This window comes from Crinia signifera, chromosome 6, assembly GCF_055691185.1.
Source record: "Crinia signifera chromosome 6, ASM5569118v1, whole genome shotgun sequence".
NCBI classification, from domain to species: domain Eukaryota; kingdom Metazoa; phylum Chordata; class Amphibia; order Anura; family Myobatrachidae; genus Crinia; species Crinia signifera.
In genome coordinates, this window is record NC_139222.1 from 89,896,090 (window position 1) to 89,904,972 (window position 8,883).

An 8,883-nucleotide genomic window follows, 5' to 3' on the forward strand; every position below is an offset into this window, starting at 1 on the left:
AGGGTTTTTCCTGGGTCTGAATTCCAAAAACCCGGGGCGCTGGCTGTCTAAAAGGGTGCAACCCGGGTTTTTGGGATTATTACACATTCCTAGGCACTGATTGGCTCTCCTGTTGGGGTGCTGGCTGATTGGTTGTGAGGATGGGCCTCTCTGATTGGCTGGGAGGGCATGGCACTGGGACTGGCCTCTGAGGTCATTAGGGAGCTGAAGAAAGGACAGCATGGCCCACTTGAAGGAGCAAGAGGTGAGAGCTGGTGGCAGTGAGAGGGGAGGAGGAGATCCGCAAACAGGGACAGTCAAAGATGCCACAGTGTACTCAAACATTGAAAATATACTGACAGCTATGTGAGGTAACATATACCTACCATTATATAAAAACAATAAAAAAATTTTTACAACATACCCTTGTCATGCCATGGATAATGCGATGCAGTGACCCACTTTTCTTGACCTTATCTCTGTGTGCCTTTAAAACTGTCCCTTTGTTATGACACACAGTATATTGCAAGAAAAATCAAGTTTCTGTTTGAAAGGGGTCGACACAGGAAATACCCAGGTTTTTTGTGCTGTGTGAAAGGGGGTTTGAGCTTTTAGCTAGGTCTTACCCGGGTTTTTGTATCCGGGAAATACCTGGGTTTTTGGGGATTTTCTGTCTGAAAATGGTATAAACCAGAGCACACTATTTGTCACACAGTCATGGATGGATCTTAGATGCAACTTATACTGTACCTTGCAGAGGCATAATGTCCTGTGATATTCACCAGGCACCAGGAAGGAGGTTTGGTCTTAAGCTGGCCATACATCAGAAAGATCGATCTTAAGATCGATTGCACTCATGATTGTGTACAATTTCCCTTGAAATCCCCAGCAGTCCTTGGTGGTTTTTGGACACACAATCTACACACAATCCATCATACAATCAGTCATACAATCCATCTGCTGCATGATTTTGTACACAAGATGTGCACACAATCTGCATACAATCCATCATACAATCAGTCATACAATCCATCTTATGATTGATTGTATGATTCTGTACACAAGATGTGCACACAATCTGCATACAATCCATCTTACAATCAATTGAGATTGTATGATTGGGTACAATATCTTTCTGATGTATGGCCAGCTTAAGCCTCACCTGATAACACACAGGCTGGTGTGCACTGAAGAATGCTGAATGGTTTGTAGACACTGGATCGCAGACTGTAGAGAAACCTGTTGGTGGAACATATAGTGAAGCACAGAGAGAAGGTAAACAGGAGCCAGGAATGGAACATGGATAACACAAATCTGGGATAACCCAGGAACATAGATAGTATGAAGAACACAACACTCTCTGACACTGGGCCAGATGCACTAAGCTTCAAAAGTGATAAATGGAGAGCGATAAACAATCAGCCAATCAGCTCCAACCTATAATTTTTCAAACATAGTCTGTGACATGGCAGGCAGGAGCTGATTGGCTGGTGGTTTATCGCTCTCCATTTTATCACTTTTCAAGCTTAATGTATCTGGCCCATTGTCCTGTGCCGAGCGGTTCTATGGAGATTCTAACCTCTTTAACTCTTTCATTTAAAATAGGGTCATCAATACTGCTCTAGAGGCCAATTGTCAGTCAGATGCAAAGCCAATGTTCATTTAAATTCTCAATATCTTTCAACTGCATGTGCGTCTAGCTTTAAATCCATAAAGAGTTGCACAGCTAGGTTAAACCTAGACCAGTGTTTCCCAACCCCAGTTCTCAATTTACGGTATATTATCAGTGCAGGTTTTAGTGGTATCCATGCTTGAGCACAGAAGTGTAATCAAAATAATTTAAGAACTAAGTAATGAAGTATGAAATCCCCAGGCAGAGTCTCAGGACAGATTGGTCCACATGGACTTTGGAATATATTGGGTGGTGACTGGAAGGTGCCTATAGAGGAGCATAACAATATTCTGTCCTTTGGGTGTGATATAGTAGTGTCAGATGCATGTCACAGGTGTGGTTTCAGGCTTGGGCACTTAAATAATTACATACAATGGACATACCTCCCAACTTTTGAAGTTGGGAGGTCGGGACATTCGCGCGGCGAAGCCGCGCGCGTTCCCGAAAGGGGGCGTGGCCTCAAAAAAAGGGGCCGTGGCCTCACGGGTTGTCGTGAACTCCGGCCACGCCCCGTTTTCGCCGCTCGTCGGCGCTGAATAGACGCTGTGTGCATGCGCACAGCGTCTATTCTCGGCAAGCTGGGGGGGCTCCCAACTGTCCCCCCCACCGCGGGACAATGGCGGCCCCGGGCGGGATGCGGGAACGTCCCCGAGTATCGGGACGTTCCCGCGGTAAGCGGGACAGTTGGGAGGTATGAATGGATTCAATTCATCTAGCATGGGGCCGTTGCAAGCATGAATGGTGATATTGATGTGACTTTTTCCATTGAATGCATTCAGGCACTTGGCTGTACACCAGAACAGGACCGGATTAACAATGAAATGGATGGAGCTGCAGCTCCAGGCCCAATATTGATAATAGGCCCACAGGAGACTGACAGATTAGACAGGAAAAAAACTTTCCTGCCAGAGACTGCCAGAGGCTGTACTCTCTCCCATGCCTCAGGCTCCATCACTCCGAGTCCCACAACAGCTATGACATGTAAAGCCCATGTCACTCTCACCTGAGATCCAATGATGACCCGTGCAGGCAATGTTGAGGCCACCCCTCCCTTCAGCTCTCTCCTTCTCTGGGGTCCTGAGCCTGCCACTGGGCTCAAGCCCCTAGGCCACACAAGGAGCTGCTGCTGCATGAGGTCTGGGACTGTGTAAGTAATTATATAATGGCTACTTGATGAGTAGCACCTGATAAGAGTGTGTACAGTATATACTGGTATGTGTATACTGTATGTGTAGTCTGGACTGTACTGTACTGTACTGTGTGTGTGTTACTATGTGATGCATGTGTATTATATGATGTACTCATGTGTGTGTAGAGTGTACTGTGTGTATAAATGTATGTGTATATATATATTGTGGTGTGTGTGTATATATATATATATATATATATATATATATATATGTGTGGTGGGGTGTGTGTGTATATATATACAGTATATGTGGTGGGGTGTGTGGTGTGTATATATATGAGGTGGTGGTGGTGGTGGTGGTGGGGTGTGTGTGTGTGTGTATATGTGGTGGGGTATGTGTGTGTATATGTGTGGTGGGGTGTGTAATTTGTGTGTGTATATATGTGGTGGTGTGTGTATATATGTGTAGTGCATACTGTGTTTGTGTATATGTGGCAGCAGTTGATGTGTGTGTGTGTGTGTGTATGTATATGTGTATATATATATATATATATATATATATATATATATATATATCAGGGTTGCCGACTTTATTTTTCTCCTCTCCGGGAGAAGCCCGGAGAGGAGAGATTCAGTAACCACTCAGGGGGCGGGGCTTACGCGTGACATCACTAAGCCCCGCCCCCATGCTGTTAAACCAGCAAATTCAGTGATCTCCGTGGAGGGGGCGGGGCTAAAATGACGCGATTGTGTCATTTTAGCTCCGCCCCCTCCTCTGAGACCCGTGGATTGCGGCATTTTAATGCCGCGATCCGGGGGACAGGGGGAGGGTTGCCCACCCTTCCGGGGGGCCGGGAGGGAGCCCCGATTTTCGGGAGACTCCCGGAAATTTCGGGAGGGTCGGCAACCCTGATATATATATTTGGCACAGGTACATACAGCGGCACTCCCTGGGTCTTTTTAAAGGTGCTTTATTGTCCCGACGTTTCGGGGTGTTATCGGGACAATAAAGCACCTTTAAAAAGACCCAGGGAGTGCCGCTGTATGTACCTGTGCCAAATATCTACATAACTCCTCAGAAGGCACCCGGGCAGCTGATACTGTGTGAGCGAGTGCCAGGCTGATTGGACATTATATATATATATATACAGTATATATATATATATTTATTAGCAGTTTCTTATATAGCACACACATATTCCGCAGTGCTTTACAGAGTATAGTTGTTCTAATTCACATCAGTCCCTGCCCCAGTGGAGCTTACAATCTATATTCCCTACCACATGTACATGGACACACAGATATTCTAGGGTTAATTTTTTGTGAGCCAATTAACCTACCAGCATAGTTTTGGATTGTGGGAGGAAACCGGAGTACCCGGAGGAAACTCGGGGAGAATATACAAACTCCGCACAATTAGAGCCATGGTGGGAATCGAACCCATGACCTCAGCGCTGTGAGGCAGTAATGCTAACCATTACACCATCCATACTGCCCGTATAAAATATATATATCAGTTTCAAGTGTGTGTGTACTTTATGTGTGTGTGGTGTGTACTGCTATATGTGGTGATATGTGTGTACTGTCTCTTTTTAGTGTGTACTGTGTGCTTATATGTGGTGGGGCAGTAGGCAGGGGTTAAAATGAGCCAGAACAGAGCAAACAGTTGTGTCTGTTGTATTTGGTTCCACCTTCGCCAGCTCACCTTTCCCATCCATGGGACTATTTGTACAGGCAGCTCTGCCTGCTCTCGGTGAACCATGGCTCCCATAATAATAGATGGGGTGATCCCCCTCTGATGGTGCTGTGCTGCGGCAGGCATGGGACCACAAGGAGAGGAGTTGGCGGCGCAGAGAGGAGACAGGAGCAATGTGGATGATTATAGGGAACACCAGTAATGCCATGTTCACATTGTTCGTGTAAAATACCCGGCATTTTAATGCCTGGGACTGCACCGACGGTACCCCATTCTCACTGCTAAGGCAAATTCCCAGGTAAAGCAGTTCTACCCGGTAATTTGCCTTTTAATACAGTTTTTTTTTTGCAGTGTGAATGGGTCCACCCATGACTGCATACCCAGGTCTCAAAGCCGGGTAAAAACACGGGAATTTCGACGGGTTGACCTGTTCACACTAAAAAAAACCTGTGTTAAAAGGCAAAATACCGGGTCAACATGCTAGACCCGGGAGTTTGCCTAGCAGTGAGAATGGGGTATAACACAGGATGCAAGCTGAGTTGGGGCATTTATTTGGTGTGCTTTATTATGTATATAAGGGACACTGCTACTGTGAGCATTTATTATGTGTATAAGTGGTACTGATACTGTGGGCATTTATTATGTGTAAGTGGCACTGCTACTGTGGCCATTATTATATTGTAAGCAGCATGGCTACCACAGACTTAATAATGCAAGTAAGAGGCACTGCAATCTCAGTCATCAATATGTGTATAGTTATGTGTACCTGCTGCTGTGGGCATTGTGTGCAAGGGGCACTACTGTGTAGCATATTGTGAATATGGTGCAGTACGTGTCTTTGGCGTGCAGTGTTATATTAGACAGTGTAGGGTTAGGACCTTTGTCAATTTCAGCTCTAGGCCCATGTGGACCTTAATCTGCACCAGAGGAGGAGCTGTAATAGATTGTAAACTCCACTGGGCAGGGACTCATGTGAATGTTCAAATATGCGGAATGTGTGTGCGCTGTATATATATAACTGGTAATTAATAAATAATAAATACTGTATTTTATTAGCATAAACTCCTAGCTTTAGCTACAAATCAGCATCTAACTATAATTTTATCAAATGCACTTTATAAATTCTTCCTTGAAGCTGATTGGTAGCTGATTGGGGGGGAGGGGGGGGGTGCCGCCACCAGGTCTACCTATCAAAAAATCAAGGATGTCTGACGATCCTTGTTGTACTTAATGCAGGTGGTTGCTGTGGTACTTCTAAGACCTCACCTCCATACTTTCTCTTGAGGCATACTTCCTACCCTGCTGCCCTCTCTTCCTTGTAATCTGTTGTGGGTGGCAAAGGGGAGGGTGCTGGGGGCTTCCAGGGAAAGGATGGGACTTGCCCCCCTTCCTGGGGGGCTGGGAGGATCACTCAATTTTTTGGGAGGCTCCCTGCCATTCCAGAATGTTAGGCAAGTATGCATTAAGGGGTTGCAAAATGGCAGTTGGTGGCAGTGTGGGGGGCAGAGGGTTGAAGTTTTGCCTAGGGTGCTAAGAAGCCTTACACCGGCCCTGTATGATGTCCTTCAGTTACTTTTATACGACACTAGCAACCCGACCAATCATTGCACGGGTACATTGTTGTTCTTTAGGATGAGGCATAGGTATAGAAATAAAAACAAATAAATGAATGACTTACATGTTGCCGGGCTTCCGGCAGTTAGGCTAGCGTTAGCTGCATGTGTGTCCCATAATGTCCATAACCGCCCCTCCAGCACCCACAGCACCACCGGACAATCTCCCCCACCTGCGTCAACCCTGCACTTGCCACTCCCCTAACCATGGTACTAATGCACCCACCCACGTCACCCCCGCACCCGGACCTCCTCAACCCGCAGTACCCCTGCACCCAGCTGTGGCAACACTGCACCCGTCCATCCCCCACTCGCAGTACCCAAACACCCATCCCTCCCCCAGCCACACCAACCCCGCTCACACACCCACAGAAGGGAATCCTCCATGTAATAAAAACCATATTTCACGCAATAAAGGTGTTCACAGGCTAAGGGGGGCAGAGCCCTATACGACGGTGTGAAGAGTGCGATGAATCACCTAGTACTATGTAAAGATGTAACTGTGACAGGGATGGTGGGCCCTTATCAGCTCTTGGAACATAGCAGCTACACTTATTGCAACTATGGTAGCTACACCCTTGCTTAAAGGCATATACACATGAGTGTAGCACACCTCATGGAGATGTGGCACATTCCCTAATGTTTCATAAGACAGAGATATACATTTTGCAGTTACTGGACTCCTGATACAAAAATATCTGTGGAAGAAAATATTTAAACTGACACAAAAGTACCACAAATCTATTACATCTAATAAAAACAGTCCTAACATTACCTTATTCTCAGAATTAACTTAGGCAATAGAGGTCAATGGAAAAAAATATTTGGCTAAAGCGTTTGGAGGCTGGATTACTATGTGGAGCACATCGTGACACATACCCAAAATTCTGCAAAACAGGGTTCAGATTGGATTTCCAGGCATGGTTCCCAAAAGTGGAATAGTGGCATATACCATGAAGTGTATAAGCGATAATACTGAGAAATACATTGTACTATGTGTAGGTACAGTCGTTTTTATTTTATAGAAGTGATGTAGGAGTAAATTTAATAAAGATTTCCAAAAAGGAAAAAGAGGTGATGTTACCAGTGGTGGCTCCAGAGGAGGGGCTGCAGCATATTCCAACATTCAAATAGTGGAGCCACACCCACTGCCAGTAATTCTGTTGGGAATGGCAGTTGCAGGGCCTCTGCTATTTACATTTTGAATTGTGCTTCAGCCCCTCCTCTGGAACCACCACTGGATGTTACCCATCTATCATTTTCTAGGATGCAATAGGGAATTCATGGACATAATCTGATTGGTTACTATGGGCAACATCGCCTCTTTTAAATTTTAGAAGCTTCAGTAAATTTACCCCTTAGGGGGTATTCAAAATGTGCCAATATTTCTGACAATTGGAAATATCGGCACACAGCTATGTTTTTGGCCGCGTGATCGCCTATGCACATTCAACTTTTTTAAAAGTTGAATCTGTATTGTCAAAAACGGATACTACTGTACATTGTCAATCTGCAGCCATTTTCGCCAATTTACGGCTGTTGAAAAGATTGAATAGGTGGAATATAAATTCTCTTATTGTAGGGAATATCGGCACAATTTGAATACTCCCAATAGTGTTAAAGGCAGGGGTATGTACCGGAGTCTAAGCAGTTAAGACCTTATTCTGGTTGATTTGCAATGCTCCTTGTGAGTCCACCAAACACTGCCTGGATGGCCACCTGCCCCACCCTCACACGCCGCGATCCCCTGCAGGCATGCGACTGGATGTTTTGCAGCTTGTGTGCGGGGAGGAAATCATTTGATGGTCGCGACCATTAATTGATTTCTAAAGTGCTCGCAGACCTAAGGCACCCCTGACGTCAGCTGCCCGCCCCCTTCGTCATTGCCGAATGTCCATGCGAACACCCAGCGTTTTCATGGGAACGCCCATGAAAGGCTGGGTATTGCCATGGGCGCCACCACACTCCTCCGCCGCTGCCCCCCGCCCCCAGTGCTGTGTGGGAGCTGCCAGCAAATATTTAATTTGCCATGGCTGCTTGCACCATAATGGTTTATGCGCATGTGCGGTCGCACACCATCACTCCCCTGTACGAACATGCAGGAGAGCGAATGGACCAGAATAGTGTAATTTGGCTACAGAAGGATCCAAGCACTGATCAATCTGTAATTATATCTACCAAGGAATAACAAATCCTCAGCAGCCATCTGGAAACACATGTGTGCACATTCCTAACGTGGAACTCTGTACAACATATAAAAAAATTCTGTCTTTAATATCTCAGACAAAACAAACCATATGTGAAGGTCTTGTGCTATGGCTTCAGCTCAGAATGTGTCATACAGTATTCTGGCATTGAAACTAGTAATATATGTTGGTTTTTCTCACCTCGGGATAAAGAATCAGAGCATTGAACTATACTCCTCGGAAAGTATTAACTAATCTCTTTAAACGGTGACACTTCTAGGTGCAACTGAAGTGTTTATAAGTTTAATTTTATAGGTCTGTAAATGTTTTTACTTTTTGGAATGGCTTGTATACGTAATAGTAAAAGTTTTGTGAAATGGTCATAACATTATATAAAGTTCTAAAGGCACCTGTTGTAACAGACATTTCCAATGCATAGTCATGTATTATTTTGTTACCAAACAGGTCTTAATCAAACAATAAAACTAGGGAAGATATTTAGGTTGACAGAGCAAATATATTTTGCATATGAGACATCTAATGACCGAGATGTCTAATTCTCTTTTCTCATAAAAGGCTTTGGGGGCTGCCAATAGTACTGAATGTAC